A 20317-nucleotide genomic window follows, 5' to 3' on the forward strand; every position below is an offset into this window, starting at 1 on the left:
AAAACTTAAGCTTACTCAATGTTTAATTAAAAAATATATGCTATTAACCCCATTAGAAGTTTTAACCTCATTTCACAAATGCCGCAGATACGTTGTCACCTTGAGGCCCTCATCACCAACTTTCTCGCCTCAATCTATGCTATTTTACCAACAGTAAAAAACCACATTGATTAGTTTTTGTTTTCGGTCAACAAACTTGAGTAAATTAAAACAATGAATTTGCGTAAAAATGCGCCAGATAACGGAAAAAAACAACAAATTTGCCTAGCGCATGACATCGACTTTGAGATACCTTTTACTAAAACTTAAACTGAACTACGAACTCTTCAATGAACCACATATGTTATGGCTATGAATATAGATTTTATGATCGTAGTTCCATTTTAAGTGTTTTGTTTATATATATGCCATTTTACCTTCACGGTAATGGGTATTAAAAGCAATGGCAAAAGCAACAAAACCAAACCAGGCAGAAATTAAAAAGGCATGGATAAAAAAGCACGGCAGTCGGCCAGTCTATGAGAATGATGAGGGGGTGACAGGACGAAGAGGGTGTGCGTGGGGAGGGAGGGCGTATCCCAGGCATAGGCGGTGGCAGCCGCATGAGAAATGCAGTAATTGAAATACATGCTGCGTGTTGCGAGCTCCACCTCCTTTTATGGTATGAGTTGCGCAGGAAAAAAAAAAAAGGAAGAAGAAAAAAGCCATAGCACACTTTCAGGCATCGCCCATCTTTGGCCCACCACGACCACAATAATTTACACGTGCTCGACGGCCAGCAGGCAGGCAAGCCAAAAGCCAGAGAGAGAGAGAGAGAGAAAATAGAGTGTTAGACAGAGAAAGAGCATTATGTTTTTTGCTCTCATTTAGAAGATAATGTGCGATAGGCAAGGAATTTTTTCTTCTTTTTTTTGAAAAGGATGTGAGTAACGATGAGTTAATATCAAGATGAGACTAGAGACCAAGTGGAATTTTAATGAAGACAATGTGCATTAGTCAAATGTACGCAGCACCTCATTCTCAGTTAGTTACCTCGTATTAATTCTTATTCATTTAACCAAAACTTTTTTTGTTAGAGTAATAACATTTCGGTTCCATTAGGCAGCGAAAATCTTTCTTTTCATTTAAAGCTGGCAAGTCTATCTAATTTCACAAAGCTACAAAATTATATTATTTTATATAACAAATCGCAAGCTGCTTTCATTGCGTTCCCTGCTTTACCTTTCTCTCTTTCACTTTCTCTGCTTATCTCCTTCTTTCAGCCTATGACCGCGTCAGCTGTTTGTGTAATTAGGAGGTTTTATGAGTTATGTCTGCCAACCAAAAAGAAAAAAATAAAAGAAAAAGAAGAAGCAAAACTGAGCCGACTTTATACGCAAAAGAATGAGCAAGCTCGAGGAAAACGCAAAACGCCAAATTTAAATTGCACACACAGACACTCACAGACACACACACACACATTTGGGGGGAAAGACTCTTAAGGGGTTTTGAGAATTCGCCCTGTCGCGGTTAATTAATTTCAAGTTTAGTTTTTATGCCATTTGTTTGTGGCACCGAGCTGGCAGGTAAAAAAGTTTCAAAGTCAATTTTATGCTTCGACAATGATGAGAGAGCCAACTTACGTTCCCCACACGAAATAGGTAGAGCAGACCCTGCATCTTATAACACACAATGATCCTTGAAATTACCAGGCAAATATTTATTAGCTCTCAATGAAATTAGTTAATTTTTATAGACCCTTTAAAGTGAAGAGGTAGAAATATTTATATTGCAAACTTTTACCAACTAAATTCAGTCACACAAGACTACTTAAATCTAAGCACTGAACAGATTACGAAAGCAATGACATTTATATTAAGCCTACACAAGCAATTCTGTCAGAAATGTGACTATAATCCTTAGGTTCATACTTAATTGCCAAATAAGGATTCCCTTTAGAGTAGGGTATGAAAGTAAAAGTTGTATCCGCTTAGGCGTGACAAAAGAGGTGGCAAGCCGCCGATTTGGCTCCCTTGTGGTTGTCAGCCTACACCCACTCACACACACACTCACACACACACTTACACACACACACACACATACACTCTCAACACACTGCAGTTTGCAAATTGCCCCCACCAAGGGGATTGGCAAGTGCCCTGCAGTATCCGCTTTGAGGTTTCCATGTTTTTTGTTGCAATATTTTTTGGTTTTTGTTGTTATTTTCTTTTTCATTTTTTTTTTTAGTGGTGGGCGGTCGTCTCTGTTTATAATTGAACCCTTTGGCATACATTGTTGCACAAATTTGTTTAGCAAGTTGAAAAATTATGCCCAAGGGGCTGGTTTATAAATATACTTAAAATGCCAGTGAAGCGATTTTGTTGGAAAAAAATATACATATACATATTTGTGCAGAGATTTTGGGGTTAGTTTAAATTTTTATTTAACTGGGCAAAAGATACATACCTACATATATGTGTATACAGGATTGAAAGAATATAAATAAACATTTTAATAACAGAACTCAGTTAATTGGTAAATTGCTAGATGAGGTGCTAGATGAAGAAGTCGCCACTTGTTTTTTTAACCGAAGAGTCTAAAATATTATAATCATTCGTATTCGATAAACATTTCAATATACATATTAACTTTTATATTTTATTTCAGTAAAATCTTGACCTCGAGCTAATTACAAATGAACAAAAAAGATTTCTAAGTCTATGAACATCATTAACTTTAACAAAAAAACATAAATTTTTGTAACTGATGTAACTTAAAACAAAAAGAACATAAATACATAAATAAGTTGTAAATGAAAACTTTAACTCCCAAACAAGAGTTGTTAGAAAGTTGTTAGAATAGCCGACCTGGAATTAGTAAACAACAAGTGATAAAAGTCATTCATCAGCAAAAGTTGCAATTCTATTTTACAGTGTTAATAAGTAAATTAATGCAACTTTAATCGGCTCTAACTATAATTTGTAAAATGTTTATTATTTAATTAGCCAACATTAAATGTCATTTAAATTCTGAAATTTTCGTTCAAACGAAGTGAAAGTTGATACATTCATAACATAAGCAAAATTGTATGATAAATATATGAGTTTTCATCCTTACTGAACAACACGTTGAAAGACAATACCATTGAATAAAAATTTGAAATTGTATTCATTCATATTTTCAAATGAAAAACCACAACAAATATTTTGCATGAAATATTATGGAATATTAAATTTTTGTGAAAGATGAACTCGGAATTTGGTTCTTTGTGCTGCATAAACACACACCCACACGCACACACTCACACACACATGTACACAGGGGGCAACTTGTGCAACTACCCACACATATTCTCTCTTTGGAAAAGCGATTGCAAATATTGCCATCGAAACGTTGAGTATGAAAAGTCATTTTGCCAAATAGTGCAGCATACTTTTGTGAGCGAGCTTTTTTGAAGTGCGGTTATTGGTACTCTTTTAAAACACATTGCAACACAAGAGCAATAAGAGCGAGACAGGGAGTTGCAAAAAAAAAAAAAAGAAAAGAGGTGAAGAACGAGCGAGAGGAAGAAAGTGAAGGCAAACACAACAAGTGCTTTGTGCTAACAACAACAACAACAACCACAACAACAGCAACAGCAGGAAGAACAATTGCCGCTATTGCTGCTGCTGCTGCTCTGAACTGGGTCAGACATTGATGATGAAAATACTGGTGTATGGATATGCCCAATGATAATGATGATACTGATAATGATAATTATAATGATAATGATGATGTCATTGGTGCTGATGAGTAGCTGACATTATAAACAATTTTGCAGCCACTGGCGTAGTTTAATTAAAATGGCGACCAAATAAAAAAAAAAAACTAACGAAAAAATGAAAAGAAATATTCAAGTAGGTACTATAATCTATTTCAGACCCAAAAGAGTAAGTATGTATGTACAACGAACAGAGCGAGAGAGAGAGGGAGAGAACGAGAAAGCAAGCGACAAGTTAATTTCATGGCGCAAAAGGAAATGGCACAACAAACAAAGCTAAAGACAATGGCCAGGACGACATTGCATACACACAGGACGACACACCGGCGGGCAGGCAAGCAGGCAGCCAGGAAGCAGAGAAGAACGGAGAAGCAGCAGGCAGAAGGCATTCAGACAGAAATTAAATTGGAAATGTTGTACTACGTGCAGCAGACAGGGCTAAAAGGAAATAAACCAAAGGCAACAACAAGTGGCCAGGACATGGCAAAAAGGAAGCTGTTGCTCGCTGCTGGTACTACTGCAACTTGGCAACAGAAGACTATACATATGTTATTATACAAATGGAAGAGAGGATTCTCTTATAAGTAAAAAATTGTCTCAGATTTCACAGAAAAATGAGGCAAACTACTGCAAAAAAAAAACTATACAAGTAAAGACGAAGCCTGTACACCCTAAGAATTAGAGAAAATTTATATTTAAAAATATTCATTTATTCATTTAAAATTGATTGACAAAGAAAAGGCCCTTATCAGCTATTTATGGTGTATTGGTCATGGAGTCTTAAGTATAACATAAACACATTGCTATACCCCTTTCTGATGAACCTATTTCTAAAAAGAAACAAATGCAATTCAAACCATCTGCTGCTTCATGTTTTAAAGGGTCCCAGACAAACAAAGATTGAAAGATAGTTACACACACATACACACACATATCTGTATATATAGAGACACAGAGCAAGAGAAAGAGATAGTAGGAGAACACAGAAGGACCCAGAAGAGGAGCCACAGCAAAAGGAAATGCCTGGCAACCAAAGCAACATTATTTAGGTTTAATCAGCAAAAACAGATTTGCATGAGACAGTTTTTGGCTGCAATGAAATAAACCAACTGGAATTGAGAGATAGACCCCGGCAGAGACATGGTCCAAAGAAAGAAAGCAATATATATGTATAAAACTAACAACAACAACAACAGTAGCATCAACTTTCAAAGAAAGAGAAAAAAAAAGGGGCAAAAACTATTAAGAACTGTTGACAACTAGGGAAATGAACTTTTGCCCCAAACCCAACAAACGAAAAAATAATGATAAACGTTTTGTGGTTACGTTTCTAAGCCCAAGACTATTGTGACCACTTAAAAGTGGGTACACTTTTATTTCTGATTTAAATGTATTAACTAATAAAACTTCCTCAATTGAATTGAATAGTTTAAGTATGAGAAAAAAAAAATCGTAGAAAAAATACCAAAAACAAAACACTAGATCGATACATAAACAAATTGCATCAAATTTGATTATTTTCGATCTCATCCATGATACTCCACTTCATTTGAGAGCAATTCATACGAACATTCAATTGAAGCTGAGTAAGCAAATTAACTATTTTTTTTTTTTTTTTATCTGCATGTATGTATACACAATGCATTTCACATTCGGTCACGTTTTTCATTTTCCATCAACCCGCTGCCAATTTAGGTTTTTCAGTTTGCTGAATTAAAATCGAATTAAGCAACTTTTCATACGAAACCGAAAACTGCAATGCGTCAAGTCGAGGATGGGCCATCCGTGGCTAGGGGGACGAGACGAGGAGGCGTTGAAGTGTAAGGGTGGCATATTTCACCCGTGTCCATTAGCAAACAAAATGTAACAAATTTTGCACTTGAGTTTACTTTGAATACCCTTACAAAAGCTATTACCCAATTAAAGGAGAAACTACATTGTAAAAGAGGTCCTTTTTAATTGTAAGTTTCAATGAGAAGTGTTTGGAGTTCGCTATTAAATGACCATAATTGGGCAAAAGTCTTTATGTTTGTTCATTGGAAAAAAGAATACTGAGAATCTTAGATTTAATATACCAGTTGAGATTAAAAATTCAAAGGCATCCAATTAAATTTAAAATACATATAAATCAATCAATTTGATGATTTATTTTTTGAAATTTAAACTTATTCTTTTACTCAAAATTTGCATTGAACAATCCAACACTACTATAACTGTTTCCAAAATCGTTTCACTGCAAGAGTATATAAATTCTGCCACATTGAAGACAAGTTTTTGAAATTTTCCTTTCCTTTTCACCCCATTTAAACCGAACGCACTGCACTCTGTGTACTAAATTTGCTTTTTTATACATTTTCGTTTTCTTTTTTTTTCTTTTTGTGGGGGTGCTCGTTTTGTCCAGACTAACGAAAATTGCTTTCGGTGATTTTTATTGGATTTTTTCAAACGAAATATGAAATTCATAACAGCCAACGACAAGCTAAGAGAAATCAGTCGTTGGGCAACAACTTCAACTCTAACTCTAACACCAACTCCCTTAAAAGGACAGCAACGTTTTGCAATTTTCATGCAGCCAGCTGGTTTTGATGCTATTTTCCGAGCATTTTTATTTTTTTATATTCCTCCGAAGTTCGGTCCACAAATGCCAAGCTCAATGCATTTAGATTGCTGGTGCAAAAACATGACTTAAATTTACTTTTTGGACAATTTACTTCACTTTGTAACAGTTGGCTGAAAATCTCAACTATTAAGATACAATTTGATGATATTTAAACATTTTCATCGTAGCATTTTACAGTAGAACATCCTGGTAATCAAAATTTAAGTTCTCCTAGCCCTTGGTTGCATTTTTCCACAGTATTTTGCCTTAATAACTAACAGAGACAGAATAGTTTTAATTCCAATGAGCATTTTCCTCTTTCCCTTAGTTAAAGACTAAAAATCTAACTGCCAAACCAAAAATTGTATACTAAATTATTGGTTCAATAAACTTAAAAACTTTTAACTTGGTCGAAAATTGATTAAAAGTAGTTAAGAATCAAGCAGTTTAAGGCTCAACAAATGATTTTGTTACGATTTTCTTTTTTCCCTTTCCTCAAAAGTTATTTTTGTAGAATTTCAAAATTTGTTTTTATTAATTTTTATGATTGATCATACGAATTAGGAATTCGCTAAACTTATATACGCATCTTACAAAATCTATTAAAATGATGAGACATATGTATGGTAACGTCTCTCATTAAAAAAAAAACCCTATCAAGAATAAATAAATATAATTTTATATCATGCTGCCAAATTTTAATCTTTTTTGCATAATTTTATTCTATATAGTTTAAAGCTAGTCTGCTACATACCTGTAAGTTGAATTTCAGAGGCAACAGCAGATGATTTTGTTCTTATTGCTGATGTTTTAGTTGCTTCTGTTATTTTTTGGTTGTTGTTGTTGTTGATGTTGTTGCTGTTATCTAGTTGTCGTCGTTGTTGTTGCTGTTGTAGTTGTTGTGTTGACTGCAGCTGCTGCAGGGCATCAGTTTCGTTATGGCAATGGAATAAACACAACAAAAATGTTGATGAATATTCCATAATTAATACAAAAAAAAAATAATTTAATGAACGTTTTTTCAGCTTGTTTACTTTTTAAACCTTTTTTTTTTTGTTTTTATTTTTTGGTTTGTTTTCTTGTTTGGTTTAATTATTTAAATTTTTCATATTTAAACTTGTTTTATTTGCCGTTTTAATGAGGTGCATTTAATGTTGAAAACATTTAAGTTGTTGCTGCTTCTTTGTTTGCTGCTATTTCTGCTATAGTTGCGTGCTTGATGGCTTGATGACAGTAAGAATTGATGATTTGGGCGCTTGATTGACTGATTGAAACGATACAGCAATTTATTTTGGGCATTTTCTTTGTCGTTTTCTTATATTTTTGGTTAAAGATGTCAAACAATTAAGATAGAAGATGAAGTGCTTTATTGTTTTTTTTAATTAATTGCTGTTTAAAAATAATATTTTTTATATTTTATTTTATTATAATTTTGAACACTTTTTTGTAGTTGTTGCGTGTTTATATTTTGTGTTTTTAAAAAAATGTATTATTTAACTTTTAATAGTTCAGTTTATTGACTTTAATTTTTGCATTTCGCATTTAAGTTGATGAGCTGCATGGTCATTTAGAATCCAAGTAATTTAAAGTATTTACATAAATATGTATAAATGTAAATGTATTTGTCTATAGATAGATGTGTCTGTGAATGGAAACTATATGTAAAAAAAATAAAAAGAGAAATATTTTATAAGGTATGAATATACATTGTTTAATGTGTGATTGATATAAATGTTAAAACAAATTGTTCGTTAAGTGCGTGACATCTAATCAGTAGATATTTTCAATGAATTTACTTAATTAACTCTTTTACATTTCGAAATAGATACTTTATATCTATAATCTTATTTAAGCAGATTACAGGTTAAAGCGTTTTAGAAGCAGTTACACAGTTTCTAATCCAAATATATAAAATGTACTCTACATTGTCATTGCAATTTCAATAATTGCACAATGAAACATTTTTTTTTTTTTGCAAACTAACGATAACAAATGTGCTTTTGTCCATTGGAACACAAAGGGATATATATATATATGTATATAGGAACATAAGCATCTTACAATTAGCGTTTTGCGCTTTGAGTTCTAACATAGTTGAGTGTACAATGCAAAATGGTAATTGTATGCCATCTATTCATCTGATATGTTACACATATTAATTACTACCAATTTTGATAGATTGCAATTGTAACATCATCTACAGGACATCAATTTCAAATGGGTCGACACTTAAAACTGTCACAGACCATAAAATTCAATTCAATACAATAACTGTGCCAAACCATAGAAAAAGAAAAACAATTGCCAAGTTACGCCCAATGATTACGCCTCTCGGTGTCCCTCCCAGTGTCACGTGCCACAATTTACGGTCAAAGTTTTGAGAGGCCATACTCAAAAACTGTAACAAAAGCAACTAAACATTAGTTTAATGTATCCTCTTGTATTTTTATCTGTTGCCTTCCATTTCGCTGTCTATCTATCTATCTGTGTGTCTGTGTGTGTGTGTGTCTTTCTTTCTGTCTATGGGCCATTGATAACTATGAGTACTAGTATTTGGTTAGCTGAGCGCACAAAACTTTGACAAAAGTCACTTTAAGCAGCCCACCCGTTTGGTATATCCGTTATGAGAAGAAAACGCCCAGGCAACTATTGAAAAAGGAAATAGCAGGCAACATTATGAAAGAAACTATAAAAGAAATAAAAAAAAACATAAAGCTATGTAAAGACTCGAATGTACCCTGTTCACGCCTGAAGATTAAAAGATTATATTGAGATGAAATTTATGTATCATTTACAAATTTATGCAGAAAATTCGTTTGCCTTTTTATTACGTATCTATGTACAAAGGTATATCAAATCAGAACATTTTTCTATATTGCTAATAAATATATCGAAATAGTTTGCCGCAGTTAAGATAGAAATATTAAAATGTTCTATAAACAAATCTAATTCTACTTAAAGGGCTTCCATTCTAATATACCCACATTATACCCTAAGGAAATCATATAAAAATGATAAAAAGAGTTGAGCCACTCACTGACCAAGAGACACCCGAAACAAAAACCGAATGAGGAGTAAAAAAAAAACCAGTAGCAAGTCCCGGACAGGGACTACTCAGTCTTTGTTGTTGTTTTTTTTCTTTCTTGTTTGTTATTTATGACAATTTCATTGTCTTGTCCACTTGCTGCCCTTTTTTCAGCCTGCTTTTGCCTTTTGCTTATTTACTATGACAGCCAAAGACACACTCTCTCACACACACACAGACACATATACACAGGCATAAGCACGCACCGGGAAAAGAGAGCTCTATCCTTTTGTGTAGCATACTTTTGTGCGCGCTGCCTTATCAAACGTTTTCCGCGCTGTTACTCTTAGTATTTTCGTTTTTTAAACAGCTCTATCTACAAGAGTGTATATGTATGTGTGTTTGTGTTAGTGTACGGCTGTTATCAGTGCACAAAACTCATCGTCCATTGATGGAAAGTTTGAGTGAAAACTGTGTGTGTTGAGTGAGAAAAGGAACTGGAAAGCAACTCAAATGTGTTTACACTTGGAAGCACACAGCAGCGAACAGCAGCAGCAGGACAACACAAGGAGCTGCCAATTGTTGCAAACAAGAGTTCTGTGTACCTTATTTTTTTTTTCTCTCGTATTTTGGGTTTCCTTTGGTTTAACATGGATGAGGGCGGCGGGCCAGCAGGCCCGGTGAAAGCTTCTCAGAAAAGTATGCTACACATACCAAATATTTATGTATAACCAATTTGGCCAGGCATTTGTTCAAAAATTTATGAAGCTCGCTCTGTCTCCACACTTCTCTTTCTCTCAGTCTCTCTCTTTCTCTCTATTCATCATTTAGTGTGTCTCTTTCTATCCTTAGCGATTTGTGTGTGTGTGTGTGTGTGTGAGTTTTGGGTCTCTTTCTGTCACTTGGAAATTGAAATTTATTTAATTAACCCTAGACAAGGAACTGAAATGGTTCATTCAATGTCAGCAGAAATTGTCTTTTAAGCGTTTTATGAGTGCGAGCAGGATTTCAAATGATTATTTCTCTTTCCCCTTTTTTGTTAGATGTACTGTTGTTTGTTGTTCTTGTTGTTGTTTTTGTTGTTACTGCTGCTGTTATGTGCTCCAATTCCCAAACATACACACTCTCATACACACACACACACACGTAGATTCACAATAGGCAGCAACAAAAAACTTGCAACTTGTTTGCTTTTTTCACTTACTCTACCCGTGTCTAACTCTTGTTTCCTTTTTGCTTTTTTTCTCTGTTTATTCCGCGTTGTCTATCCATCTCTTTCTGCTGATTAGAAATGCTTTTGATGTATGATGAAAATCTGTTAACCAAGCGAAACGAGTGCAGCAACCTTAATCAAACATAATGAGCAATTAAAAACTTTTTCTTGTTCGTTTATCGTTGGGTTCGTCGAGCCCCTTAAGGTATAGAATGAAATTTTTTCAATATGCTTCAAAGATTGCCTTTAATTCATAATAGTCTCCTCCTCTTTTTTACTGGCCCATTGTCATAAAATATCAGAGAAAAAATGTTTTTTTCTTCCCTGTTATTTGAAAGGTAGTAGGTCATTGAGACAGCAACAGCAGCCACAAACATAGCCACAGCCATAGTAGCCGAACAGACAACGCATGTCCTTCCCAATGATGGATGTGGTCTTTGGAAGAGCTGCTCAGCTTGTGTAGAAAATGTGAAAAAAACATAGTAAAAACATGTAGACTTACCATGCAAAGATGTGTAAGAAAACGAAATGGCAAGCCAATAGAAATATATAGAAAAGAAACTGTGAATTGTGCAAATAAATCACAATTATTGAATTGAAATATTTCAACAAGTTCACAAAAAAAAAAAAAAAAATATATGTAGTCTCTGACGAAAGCTAACAAACCAAAGAAACTATAATAAATCACTTGAATATATTACAATACACTTGCTGTATGTTTCAAAGGATTACTTAGATATGTTGTATGCTTGTATTAACTTGACTAGAAAATCTATTGGTGTTTACAGATTGATCCTAGTTTTACGATTCATTATTGTGGGAAAAAACATCAATTCTATTTGAAGGTTTTTATAAGGAATAACATATAAATGTTAATTTAAACTAGAAGTATGCAAAAAAATTAATTTTTGAAAATTTTATAAAGACCCTCTTAAATGTTTTTTAGTTAAGAAACTGTATTTTTACTAAATGGTGGCAATGTGAACTATTTTTTAACTCTAAGACAATATAAAAGTTTTTCACAATATAAAAAATTAAAGTCCTTTTGCATTTTGTACTTCCTTAGATCCGCCACTGTCCGCTCACTTTTTTATAACTTATTGTCTTTGACATATTCAGCATAACATTTTTCTCCTTAAATAAGTTGAAAATAAATATCAAGGATCAAATTTTAAGCCAATGTTATTGAGATTACTCTTTCAAGCGCTAAATTTGATTGATGAATAATAATGCATAATAAAAATTGACATATTTATATACTCTTTCTTGAAAAATTGTATTAGTTTTGGCATCAACTGCATCTTAAGGAGTTTAGCTGGTTTTTATTTCTTTGAGACTTTGCAATATAACTTTCTTTTTTCATAGATATAAGTTAAGGATATAAGATTATCAACTACTTAGTTATAATTCCAGTAAAACTGTTGAATTTTATAAATATTATATAAATTCTAAAATGCTAACAGCAAAAAAAAAAAAAACAAAAATGGGATAATATAATGACCCAATTTGGAAGATTCATTTAAATGCAGATTCTCGATGAGAGTGAAAAACTTTAAATGAAATCATATTTTTGTGCAACTTGCATGAATAATTTCTACTACTTGTTATGGTTATATAAACGTAGAAAAAAAATATATATATAAGTATATATATCTCTATACATATATGCGTGGTAAAGTAAATGTATTTACTTTTTACTGACCAGTTGCTGCTGTATAAACATTTTATTGATCCCATCTAGGTTTTATTAATTGCTCTCCCTGTTGCACCATAAAAAACTACAACAAAACAGACAAATGAAGAGTGAGACGAAAAAAGAGATGGAAATGGAGAGAGAGGGTAAAATATTTCTTTATGTGCATAATTCCAGTTTTATGCATCATAATTTTTTTCTTTAAGAGTAAAAGCATTTCGTTTTTCGCCCACCTATCTCTGTCTCTCACAAGGTAAACAATTTTCTATCTTGTGTTATTTTCTTCTCACCCCATTTTTTTGGCTCTGTTTACATTCCCTTATGAGTTCATATAAATTTTGTTTTATACCTAAGAGACGTTAGCTAAAAAAAAAAAAAAATGCAATGTTTGCTCTTCAACTATGTGCTTATTCTTTTTGAACTACAGATATGTGTGTCTAGTTCACGTTGTGTTTTTTTGTTGCAGCGGAAAATGGAAAAGTTGTGAATCGCCAACTTACGTTTAGTGCAACAAAGTCGCGTTTTCATGCGGAGATGCCAACGTAAAAGAGTAAGCAAAAATTACCACACATAAAGACAGCAGTGAGTGAAAAGCAAAGCAAAAAACGACAAAGAAAGTGGTATAAATTTAAGGATAGGCCAGGGGAGAAAAGGTTAAGTCAGTGGGGTAAAAACAAAAAAGTGCCAAGCTCAACAGAATTCAATGCTTTGGCGACGAAGATGTTGTTAAAATAAAATAGAAACGAACGTAGGGCAAGCAATAAAAGTGCGTAAGGATATATGTGGCAAGAAATGGTATAAGAAAGAAAGAAAGAAAGTAAAGTAATGGAAAAGGAAAGGAAATAAGCAAACGTACGAACGACGAAACGAACGAACGATGACGATGTCGAAATTAATACGAAAAATCACATTAAAACTTCCACAAGGAGGCAAAAAGGAGCTCAGACTGAGGCTAACACTGATGCTGAGGCTGAGACAGAGGCAGAGGCTGGCCAAAGCTTTTTTGGCTGGGTTAAAGACGAAACATATTGTGCGTAGACGAAAGAAAAAGGACGAACAGGATGGTTCACACACACACACACGCACATACACTCACGCAGTCACGCATACACACACTGACTGACAGACAGGGAGACAGACTGGGAGGCAACGTGTTTATGTTTAAGTGTTTTGGTGCAAGGGATACACAGACATGCCTTGTGAATGAGCACGAAGCGATGAGACTCTGAGGGCAGGGCAAGGTTTTTTGCTGCCGAAGGATGAGCAGGGGTAGCTTGAATTTCGTTAGCAGACAGATATAGAGAAACGTGCTATGTATTGTTGTATGTATGTACATATATATAAAGTGGAGCAATTTCGACGACTCTATTTGGCATATGTGTATGTGTGTGTATGAGAAAGCCAATGTTTCTCTGTATATGTGCGTGTATCTGCTTTCAATTTGTGTTCCTGGCATTTAGAGAAAGGTAGATATGCATAAAAGTTTTCTTCTTTTTATGATGTCTACACTGTCGCTTATCAGTGGACAAGACAATAACTTCCTAAACAGAAGAAATACTTTTTTATATATTCACTCTCTGGTCTGGTCCGTTTGAATGACAGACACAAAACTGATAAACAAAAATCAGAGATATACCAATCACATTTGAAGCTTTTGGTTATATCAATTCATAAGGGGCTTCATTTTCTCAATTGGCTCCTACATAAATTACAGCTGGCACACAAGCAAAACAACAGCCATAAACTACTTGAAATGTCTGCTAAGCCAAAAAGAATTATAAAAATTCAACTCAATTTGGAAAAAGGTAGGTAATGGTGTTTTATAATGAAATACAAAGAAATGCAATAAATTTGCTCGTCCTGGCATTGATCCTATCAATGTCTCCCACACAAAAATTTTATGCACGGTCGACCTGTCACCTATGTGTTCAGAAACTTTTCCACAACGCACATTTTGGACATCTGCCACAACCATTGACGCTCACTTACCAAATGTCACATCCTTCACATCCTTTTACACTGTCTACAAAACGAATTACGACTAAATATCTTCTTCACTTAAGCCAAGTAGTTTCTTAAGATGAAAAACAATAACTGAGGGTGCTTAACCTCACTCCGACGGGCCACATTGTGTTCAATGGAATAATTTAAATGATCCGAAAATGTTAGTTGTAAAACAATTATTTAATTTTATTTGTTTTAACGAAAAATACATATATTTTTTAAAATTTTAATTACACATATCATGAAAATAATTGCAATAGATGTTGTCAACTACTCGCGGCCTGAAAACGTTTGGCTTTGATATATGACACTGCAGTAGAATATAATAAAGCGTTGAATATTTTATAAAGTATCTATCAGTAGCTTTGAATATATTGTTGAATATATTGTTTCTTTTTAATAAACTTAAATTAATAAAAAGTCGACAATAGATGATAACTACTAATATTTTGTTACTTAAATTTACAACAAACAAAATTTGGGAGTTGATTTTATGAACTTTAACAAATTACAAGTAGTTTAAATCATTTCTAGACAGCTAAGACTTATATAATTAGCATTTAAAATAATTATTGTATAAATTCTAATATGCCAACTGGATTTCGATATAACAAAGATTTCCAAAATCGGTTGATGGTTTACTTTTACAGTTTAAATTTTATTTAATTGATAAATAGATATACTAACTGCAAAAAATTTTAGGCAATTTAGAAGCATTATTAAGGATGTTGTACAAAAGTTTTCTATTTTCTGTTCGATTGGTTGAATGGCACAGTTATTATAAATATTTTTCGTGCAAATTTTTGGTCAAAAAAAAAAAGATAAATTCAAATGTGTTTCATTAAGTTAAACAATATACCTAATTTTCTTTGCTAATAGAATTTTGATTCTTTATGGTATATTGGCTATGTATTTAGAAATTTTAGCTGCTTATACTTTGGTTTTAAAATATTTTTTATTTTATCAGTTGGTAAACCATTTTTGAAATAATTAACATATAATATGTATATTTTAAGATATTTTTATTTAGTTAAGTATGCATTGACTTAAATCTAATAAGATAAAGTTATTTGTTATGCACACATTAGATTTTAATGCTGTTCTAAAGTTTTCTATTGGTTTTAAATGTAAAATTTTGGGAAACTAATCAGGCCAACTAAAAATGTATCGTATTTTAAATTTTTGCAGTTTTCTTCCTTGAAAATTAAAGGCAGAACTTAAAACAACGTTTCTCTTCTCTGCTTTTAGGTCCATAATGGACTCAATTTTCTATAGTTTTCTCAGTGATTTTTCTCTCTCTCTCTTTCTATTCGTATTCTTGGCCTCTTTGTCTCCTCTTATAGATATGGGCAGCCCATTTTTAAACTACAAGACCTAAAATGTGAACTAGGCGTAGTCAAGCAAAATGATTGATGAAAAATCTGCGTGTGTACACAACTTGGCACTCAACACTACACTGCACACACACACAAACAAATGCAAAAGACTCAGCCACAGACGTATATGTGTGAACCGAAAATTATACACACACACATGAGCACTTACGCCCACTTAGACACGACGCTTTCTGGTTGTTTTTGCTGCCGTTGCCAGTTTTTAGTTGGCACAAAACTTTGCTTCCTTCCCGTTTTTCCATCATTTTTTTTTTTTTTTTTTTTGCTGTCTTTTACCAAATTGAATGATAAGGAGGCAAGTGAAGACAAGCAGTCATGGAAAGAGAACTAAGGAAATGACTAAAAGAAAAGTTTTACTTTTCTTTTTTTTTTTTTGCACATGAGTTTTTGGGTCTGATTGATAGCAGTGCAAAAGTTAATTGCATACAAGCCAGAAGGCGGAGTGTGTTGTGGGCGTTCCTAGAGGCTATTCAATGATGACCACAAAACTGCAATTTATATGAGAGATTGCATTGAAAATCTCAGCACAATGAAATTGCAATTTAAGTCGAATATAATTAAATTTTAATTATCGCAACAGCAGCAACCCAAAAAACCCAAACAAAAAAAAATTGAAAGAAACAACCACAAAACAATTTAATGAGAAACCCGAAAGAAATATCCATACAAAAATGCACTTTTAATAAGAGTGAGAGACAAAGAGAAAGACAGAGAACACCAGAAACAAATATCTATACATATAAACCAAATTATAATGTCAAAATATTCGCTTGGATTTTCTTTCATTTCCCCCTTACTTGGGCATTTTGCCAGAAAAACACAGAGAAAAAACAGGGCCACCAACATGGAAAATTTTCTCTTTGATTTGTTTGCGATAAATATCAGGAAGCAACAGTTTATCAGCCAAATAAACGAAATTCACTAGCAAAAAAGTATTGCCTTGCCAAACTGGGCTGGGTGAAAACTATTTTGAATGCCCTTTCTACAGAACAAAATAAACTAAAAACTAGGAGAAAAACAACTTCTTGGCAAACATCTTTGAATGAGCAATGTCACTTTATAATTTTGTTTGTTTCTTTCTCATAAAATGTATTATTCGAGAGAAATCCTTTTAGCGTTTCAAGTTCTAGAACAACATTTTTTCAAAATCACCTTACGAAATTGATTTTTTAATTATTAGTTAAAAACTAAAATATTATAAATAATTATTGATGGAAAAAAAGCGAGAGAGTCCTCTGACACATAATATTTATTATCTTACTTGCCTACTTTAATAAGCTTGAAAGTTGAAGTTTAAAGAGTAATTAAGCTTCGACATGGTAAAATGTTATTTCAGAACTATTTATGTTGTCTTTGAGTTGAATTTACATTTTGTCAATTGTTAAATCGGATCAATGTCAGAGGTAAAATTGTAGAATATTTGATTTGAAAATCAAGAATTTACTTTAGACGCTTGTAAATAGGAGTCCTTACATTGCACAGGAGCCATATATAGTAAAAAATATTTGTCAATTTGTCCTTTTATCATTTGGCCATAAAATTTTAAAATTTAAATACTGATATTATTCTATAAGAGAAATTCTGCGTTTGCTTAATCACTTTATATGATTTCATTCAAATAATAAGGTTTTTAAGAAAATTTCAATGGAATTCTGCATGCAGCTTATTTCTGCGAAAAAAATCTGCATGAATTCCGTGGAATTTTTAAGTATTTAATATGCTAATTTACCTTTAAAAGCATAGACTATGCCTTTTCGAAAGAGTTTTTACCTTGTTAAGTCCTTAAATGACTTTAAATTTCATTTTCTAATTAAGAAAAAATATTTTTACATTATATTAAAAAAAACTTAATGATATTTAAAAGAAATATTATGAATTGTCTAATTCAAACTATTTTCTTCATTTAGTTTTAAGTAAATTGGTTTTTTCTTGTAATTTATGGTTAAACGAGCAAGATGTGCTAATATAACCAACTTATTTACTAGAAGCTAATATATTAAACTAAACTTTTAAAAGTTCACTAGAAATATGGTAAAATAATTTGGAAGATATATAAATTTGCTGTTCTTAACAACGAACAACGGCCATCACATTTAAAATATCCAAACTTTATTTGCTGTCACTGCAGAAATGCATTATATTAACTACAAGGTGCCTTTAGTGACACTTTATTTGACATGCAGAACGAATGAGAACTTAAAGCGCTTTTTAAAAGTCGGAAACGAAAGCCGCGGGTTAAAACTTGTTTGTCTATAAAAATTTTTTAGCTCCACGCACCAAAATTTTTTTATTTTTCGTAAAATCAAAATAAGTTTCTATCTCTAAAACTATTTCTAGTTAATCAAATTAGAGACTTTTTTAATTTTATTTCTACACAAAGAAAGCGAATTAACTGTTTTTCATATTAACATTTATGTTAAAATTTTTTACTAAATAAAACTCCAACTTAATTGTTCACAGATTAAATCAATTATTATGCCAATTTATTTAAAAAGGCCCAAGAAGTTATATTCTGCACAATGATCTCTTTTAGGAGATTTTTCAAATTTAGTTATTCGTTCTTACTAAGTTCTAAATACTTAAATTTAAATAAGTAGTTAAGCAAAAAATATTTCATTCATATAGTCCGTCTGTCTCTGATTTTTTAGCTAAGCAAAAGCGCAACAATTTATGTGTTAAATAACTAAGTATGTAGTGGTAAGGCACCAACATACACAGAAATGTAGCTACATATGGATAGATATCGGGGAATTCGTTTTAAGCTGTTGCACCCTAAGGAATGAAAATGGAAAATCAAGGAAAAGCCACAAGAATTCATGCACTTAACGAACAAACAGAGCTTGAGCTTGGAGTGGAGCAACAATTTTTCAGCAATTTTCATATTAAGAATGTATGTGTAATGATTGTGAGTGTTGGTGTTATGTATACATATATAGTATGTATGTACATATATAGGTGATGTTTTTACCTTTGGGATTGGTTAATCAAACAATTTTGGTTTTTTGTTTCATTTTAAGTAATTATTTGCATTTTTTTTTTGTTTTTAATTCACGTGCTTTGTGTTTAGAATTTTAGAATTTTATGTTTTGTTATTGTGAAAACACAGACACATTTACGTTTTGAAGTTTTTTAAGGATATGTACACACAGACACACTCCCACACTCACACTCACACAAACACGCACGCACGCACACACACACTAATACACACACACACGCACAGGCAGACACAACGAGTGGAGCACTTGGAGTTGGGAGTTGAGGAGGGGAAAAGAGCAAAACACATACACAAATCGCGCGCGGTAGATGCCAAAAAAAGAAGAAGGCAAAATTAAAGTTTCGATAACGACGACGAACGCGCACGATTTTAAAGTTGATGAATGGTTGTTGATAGCTTTACATCCGATAACTTTGATTTGTATAAATTTGATTTGTATGTTTTGTATTCCTTTGTGTTATTTTTTTTCTCTTTTTTCTTTACACAATTGATAGTGTTTTTCTCTTCTTTTTCCTATTTTTGTTTGTCGAGATGGTGAGAACTTTACGGTACACACACGCCAAAGCCAGGCAAAATCGCAAGAAACTGGTCTGCGGAAAAAGTGCGTCCTATCTGGTTGTACCCTAACGACTTAATGCGCTCAACGCAGCTTTTCACACGGCCATGGACCACGCAGCATTTGAACTCAGATTCAGCTCAACAGCACGACGACAAGGATTCGCTTGGTTCGTTTCTGTTACACTTCGTGCTATTCGATTTCATTCGTTTGAGCTCACATTTTGTGTGTGTGTCCTGTGTGCTTGGGCTTGAGTGAAAGCTCGTCTTTGTCTCTGCCAGCCTGGAATGTTTACAGTTGAGCGTTAGGCCTTAGCATTAACATAACTAAAGCGTGGGTGTCCTCTTTTATTTTTTTTTTTTTTTGGTCCTGGCTGGTCAATGTCTCTATACCTGCAAAAATAATGGACATCGAGGAGTGGAACAGCTCTGCAAACTTTTATTAATGAGCGACAAGTGTGCGAGTGGGTGTGTGCCTATCTGGTGTGTGTGTGTGTGTGTGTGTGTGTGTGCGCGCACTCAACATGTGCGAAAAACTTGGCCATCGAAACGGATCCCTTACGTACCTTTATCCTGGTCCACATTTTGTACTTAAGATGCGCTAGTTAATGGCTGTCCAATATTTTAAGTGAAGCAGCTGTATGCTGCCTCTCGATATTGACAATGACAAAATCAAAAACGAAAATCGCACTCAAAGCCAATAAAGAAGGCACGGGCAATAACACAGTGGGCATAAATATGCCCAGATATATATAATAAATCAGAGCTTAGGTAAGCTTTTTGAATGCTAATAACCCCTCATTAATTAACCTCCATGATCTGGTTAAAAGCTTACAGAAAGTTAATAATTAAAGCCAAATTGGCTGTTTAGAAAATAATCAGCGGCATATTCAATATTCAAGTGAAGTTTTGATTCAATAAAAGAAAGAAATTTTTGGTCTTTCTTATGGCACTCTTAAAATATCAAAAAACTTTCTTTACTTATATTAGTAACTAATATTTCACAAATATTTCACATTTTTGTAATATTGTAATAGGCCGAAATACTCATTATGGAAAAAAAAACTATGCTTATCTGTTTTCTGTGACTTGTCCAT

This window comes from Drosophila willistoni (genome assembly GCF_018902025.1).
Source record: "Drosophila willistoni isolate 14030-0811.24 chromosome 2R unlocalized genomic scaffold, UCI_dwil_1.1 Seg167, whole genome shotgun sequence".
In the NCBI taxonomy this organism is placed as follows: Eukaryota; Metazoa; Arthropoda; class Insecta; order Diptera; family Drosophilidae; genus Drosophila; species Drosophila willistoni.